General features: G+C 37.6%; 1 protein-coding gene across 1 annotated transcript in view; it reads left to right on the plus strand.

The window, feature by feature from the left end:
• MEIS1 (Meis homeobox 1) overlaps positions 1–6,000 on the plus strand; it is a 138,547-nt gene that overhangs the window by 18,398 nt on the left and 114,149 nt on the right. The gene's annotated exons all lie outside the window — the stretch shown is intronic.

The raw sequence follows: 6,000 nt of genomic DNA on the forward strand, positions 1-6,000 counted from the left end.
TAAGTATCTTGAAATATAGAAAACTTGACCGTTGTAGGAACCGGAAACTCAAATTAAATCTCAAGATGCTTTGAGAAAGGTCTCACTGATGATTTTACCCAGGATAAATAATGAAGGAAGGGAATAATCTTTTCTCAACCTCCAAATTTAACATTGTCAGTGGGCTTAAAGATGCAGACATTCTTGAGGAATGAGAGACACTTAAAACACAAAGTGTTGTAAAAAATATAAAAAATCAGAAGTGCTTCTAAAGAAACCATCGGGAAATTAGAAAATACGCTATTAATAATTATCAGTGGAAATCAGTGGTAAATATAAATTTCTATGATTCTTTTATTCAAAGTATAATGCTATGAGGTAGTAGAATAAAACAAGACTATATCTTGGCTGAATTTTTTTTTTCTTCTTATGTCTCAATTGTGTGTTCTCTGGCTCGAGAGTTTAGAAATAGAAAAGAGAAAACTTCAGAAACACTTGAGACTAAACAGTTAAGTGTACTGCTTGTCATTTTTAGTTACACATCCTTTCAGGAAGGTGGTGTTCTAATGAACTATATACAATTTAGAGCCAGAGCACTTATATTTGAATCTAGACTTTGCTGTGAGAGGGCAAGTCAATGCACCTTGACGGGCCTTAGTTTAATAATCTGTAAAATGGGGATAGTAACATTACCCACTTTATTGAGTTACTGTAAGAACTAAATAAAAATGCATATAAAACATTTAGAGTAGTAAATCCCCAATAAGCACTTCATTACATTATATTTTATCTTCTTGCTTGTATTCTGCCCAACCTTCAATAACAGGAATTGAGTTTATGGAGGGAGGATTGGGTGCTGGTTGATGGGGATGTTGTTTTACAGAGTATTTTATAATCACAGAGTTTAAGAAATATATCTTAATTCTTATTATGAGGGGTCATTTTTATTCTGATTTTAGCATAGTGTAAAAGGAGACTGAACTCAGATATTTTGCTGAGATAGTATAGTGAATCACTGCAGACTCACTCCTAGGGTAAAATTCAAATAACAGTTATGTAAGGACCCTATGGCTAAGTACTTTTCTCCCACATTTCTGAATACAAATACTTCATGCTGAGGTCTTGTTGCTTTCAGGATATTATTATCTACTTTTACTCATTATACAATTTTTTCTAAATTATTGGATTTTTAATTTTTTTTTTTTTTGCTAGGAGCCTTGCCTAGAAAGTTTGTGGTTTGAAGTTGTTTTATATAAAACACTTTTAAGTTTATTTTATCTTAATTTGTTTGCAGAACAAGGAGCACTGATACTAAGTTACGAATGTAAAATAAAACACTGGGAAGCAAACAATCTTAGAAAGAGGATTTTATAACATCAGGTATACTGGCATGTAATTTACTGATTCTTCTCCCACTGCTAAGTAAAAATAATAGAAAATGATCAAAGTTCAGCAGAAAACTCTCAAAAGATAAATGAATAAAACGGTTTGAAGTATTTAGGTATACTTATTTGGAAATATAGTGGTATCGGTGGATTAGGGTTATTTTTCAGTCAAACATTTAACTCTATGAACTACAATTTATAGGTATGATTTCAAGAAGCACCTAGGGTCATTAAAGTCAGTAAATATAAGAATTTATTTTTATTAATAGCATGCCAGTTATAATACAATGGCATAGAAAAAGAAAAGGTTATCAAAACATAGATACTTATTACTAAGATTTTTAGCGTATTGAGGCTTTATCTTCTCTCTTCTTAAGATTTTTCTCTACAATAAACTGCTAAGTAGAATTTGAACATTCAGGGCACTTGAATAATTTCTGTTACTTACCAGTTTTGAGACTTTGGTAAAACTGATTGTCTTTTCTGGTCAATTGCCCTTTGGTTGTAATTATTCCTTTTCTTTATAATTTGTCTGAATGTACCACATGTAGAAATCTATATTATCTTCTTAGACCACGGTAGGGTCACCATGGGATGATGTTAGCATTGATTGTCAAAGTTAAAGAATTGGGCAAAAAGTATCAGTGCTGTCTTGATTTCATCAGGAAAGCCTTTGGAATATTCTGAGTGTTGTTTTACATCTGTAGACCTTTGCTTAGCATAGTTGATTCACTTATAATTTATTGGGTAAATTAATTCAACTGTGCAGGTTAATAAATTCCTGAAAATGTTAGAGTGGCGACCTAAAAGACACCAGGCTGTTGAAAACTAGGATTTCAAGCAGCATTGGGAAAGTGTTCTATGGTATTCAGTCCTGGCTTCCTAAGGTCCCCACCCTCACTGCCTGCCACAGCAGCCCAGCGCCTGAGTATTGAGAGGAGAATGAAGCATGCTGATTACAGGACAGTGGGCAAAATCTTTAAGGGATAGCAGATTTTAAAAATATATCTTACAGCCAGGCTGCTTTAGATTCCATTACAATGTAATTAAAAAACCATTAGATTCATTTTTAAACATTCTTTTGCCTTATGCCTTACGTACGTGATAGGTGTGTGTTGCGGTGTGTGCGTGTGAACCCATGTGCACACTCATGTCTGAACCCAGGCTTGAGTGATTTCTGAAGCTTGAAGAATCACCTGGTAGAAAACTTCTCATTTAAAGATGAAATTACTCCTTAGAGAATTTTCACCAAAGCCAAGAAAGCACAAAAATTCTTTTCCTCCTCTCTACATGCCTCATTACACAGAGATAGAGGATTCAATGTTTGAAAAATTATCATTTTTGTAGGTTTTATTTGTGGTACGTGAGAACTGGGAAATATGGAACGCTATTTAACAGATGCTATGTCTACCTATACAAACTACCCACAGCGACTATCATATGATTTTTACGCACACACACACACACATTTATTTGCAAGCAATTCACCAGAGTTGCTTAGCTGTTAAGGTCTTAGAAATCTGCCTCATTTGATGCTGAAGTGTACACATTTATGCTGTGTGTAAAAATACTGGCCGGCACCAATGTAGTGAGTGCAAGACGTAAGAGATGATTACATAACCAAGATGCATTTCTAGATTAAAAGTTCACAATGGCAAATATGACAGGGCTGGAACTGTGAGAAGAGGCAGTGTGGTATGTTGGTGAAAGCCACAGATTCTGAAGAGGGATGCTGGATTTCCATTGTCTTACCGCTAATTTACCATCTGCCCTGAGTCACCAGAATTACCCTTCAGGCCTCTATTAAGTGGAGTCATAAGCACATTTTATCATAGCATTAAAAAAAGGCTCAACAAGAACCCTGGCAGGGCTTACAGACTTGGCAAAGGTAAGCGAGTGAGGGAGGGGGCAGAGAAGGAAATGAGCAAAAGGAGAGTTGGTGGAGAAAGTGGATAAAGTGTGTGAGGGTGGTAGCCTTTTAAAAAGTTGGCCTCTCTGCCAAAGGTGAGTGTGGGCCTCCATCAGGGAGTGCCTCAGGCACCTACCACTCTTTTCCCAGAACCAGCAATTGCCTCTCTGCATTTTATCCACTTTTCAGCAGGGCATAGTGTGGACTTAGAAAAGGTTTCTCTAAAGCATGCTATTTCACATCCATATCATTCCTCACAACACTTTAATGTGGCCCCTGAATCCACAGCATGTGTGCACAGTGAAATATTCATTTGTGAATGTTTATGGCATTTCAAAACATCTAAATGCTCAAAAGGTAAGAGCAGTTTTTCTGTGTTAAGAAAAAAAAAGGCAAAACGAAACATACTGCCTAAACTTCTTGTGGTTAAATGAATTTTGCTTAGTGATTTCTAGGGATTATTATTATTATTATTTTTTTAGAAATCCACATAACTTTTTTTCCAGAATTACCTGAATTTGAAGTTGAGTAGATGTAGCCCCAAGGGAGTATGTTTTGAGAGGAGCAGGCTGTATCTAGGGCTCTAGCAAATTATAGGTGCTCAATACATGGTAGTTGAGTGGGTTGAATGATTATATGGTGTGTTTTGGTTATCAAACAGATACAAATGTGAGCCACCAAGCATTTCAATAGGAGTTTCAGCATGACAAGACTTTAAATACTCAGACATAAAAAGCCTTCTCAGCATCCCCATTCCCCAGCTTCAGGTACACACAGGTAAATGTGTATTGTTTCTCACAGCAGCTCCTGTGCCCCTTCTCTTCTCCTCATTTCTCTGCATATGGATCTCTTTCTGATCCCTTTCCTCATATGGAATCATTGATTGAGGAGTGTATAAGAAATGATATTTGCTGAAGTCATGCACCTTTAAGGATCCCGAAAAACACTGTTTAGACAGAGCGGAAAAGTCAAGGGGAGCCGGGCTAATTAGATGCACCCCCCCGACAGTGTGAGATGCTGACATACAGCGATCCCATCCACTGTGCTTCATGGAAGAGCACAGGTGTGCACATGGGCACGTACGGCGGACACGGGCAAGCCTGCCAGTGTGAGTGTGCATATGTATGCCTGAGTACCATGCACACTGGTGCCTTCTCCGTGTGGACCTGGAGACTGTACTCACCTGGAGATAATAAATTGTTCACTTTTGGAGACAAGCCAGCTCTTTCAGGCCACTAGAGATCACTTACTAAAGAGACCCTGGTGATTTGAGAGAGTAAATGTACCTCCCCAAAGAGAAAGCTGCCTATTGATAGGTGCAGACTGACTTCAAATTTTGAACACTGATTATTTCATCAATTTCTACGTAGCTGCTAACTGACTCCTTCACAGTAAAGATCATCAGACTCTCAATTATCCACCTTTTTGAATGGGACCAGTAGTGTAGAAGTTTTGAAGAAAAAAAAACTCTATTTTTGGTTCAAAAAAAATGATTCTGGCATCATACTGATGTAGTGAATGACTGGGAAGATGTGTCAAGATGCTTCGTATACTGTAAAGTGATTTATAAATATTAGGTATCAAATTAAACTTGATGAGGTGGGGGGGAGCAAACCACCTGTAAAAATCATGTTATTCCAAGGTGAAAATAAGATCAGTTTGCATTCCCTGAACACACAGCAGCTGGGAGATAGCACAAAGCATACCAAGCTGTGCACGAAGCCAGCTCAGGTTAACCATTCCTTCCAGAAGGTCTATACACTGAATACACCTGTATGTAGATATCCCAGGGTTGGCTTAGGTCAACTTATGTTGTTACATTAAGAACTACAGAAGCTGCCATTTATTGAGTGCTTGCTGCATGCTTGACAATTTACATATATTATGTCTGCAAGGGAGTACTTTTTATCCCCATTTACAGATGAGGACATTAAGGTTTCAAGAGGTTATGACTCATTTAAGACCATGTAAGTGGCCCAATCAAGTTTCAAACAGGACTCTGTCTAGCTTTAAATTTTCTTTCTTTTGACTGTTATGCTACAACTGAGTATTAATCTATTTTTATAGTGGTGTGTGTTTGTGTAAATGCAAGTATGTGAGGTATATTTAAATTGTACTACTCTTTTTTAGGTATTTTGTGATGTCTCTCATATGGGAGAACACAATGCCAGGTGACAATTTAACAAAGATTCCATATGTGTTACTTAAGTTATTCATTCAAAAGTATATTTGTATCTAATATAATATCAACATTTTCCTAGGATGGAGGATATAGGGGTAAATAAGATGTAGTCCAGGATTTCAAAACATTCATAGTGTAGAATTGTAGACAGGCACAACAGGTCATCATAAAGCAAAGAGTGAAAGGCTAGAAGTGTGCATGAGATGGTCTGAGCCTCACTCATCCAGGGGATGATGTGTATCAGGGAAGGTTTTCTAGGTAAGGTGGTATCTGGGCTGTGCCTTAAATAGCAAGAAGGAGATAATCAGGGGCTGGGGTCAGGCAGGGCAGAGCAAGGCACTGCAGGCAGAGGAGAAGGATGAGCATGGGCCTGGAGCAATAAGCAGCAGAGTATCTGTCAGAAATCATGTGCAATGGGATGTTGCAGGAGCAAAAGAAACAAGGAGAGGAGTGGTCCCTTGGGGAGATTATGAAGGGCTTTGTATACCACAGTAAGGACCTCAGATTGTATTTTGTAGGCAGTGAGGAGCAGCCCATTCATTCAA

This window comes from Nomascus leucogenys, chromosome 14, assembly GCF_006542625.1.
Source record: "Nomascus leucogenys isolate Asia chromosome 14, Asia_NLE_v1, whole genome shotgun sequence".
NCBI classification, from domain to species: domain Eukaryota; kingdom Metazoa; phylum Chordata; class Mammalia; order Primates; family Hylobatidae; genus Nomascus; species Nomascus leucogenys.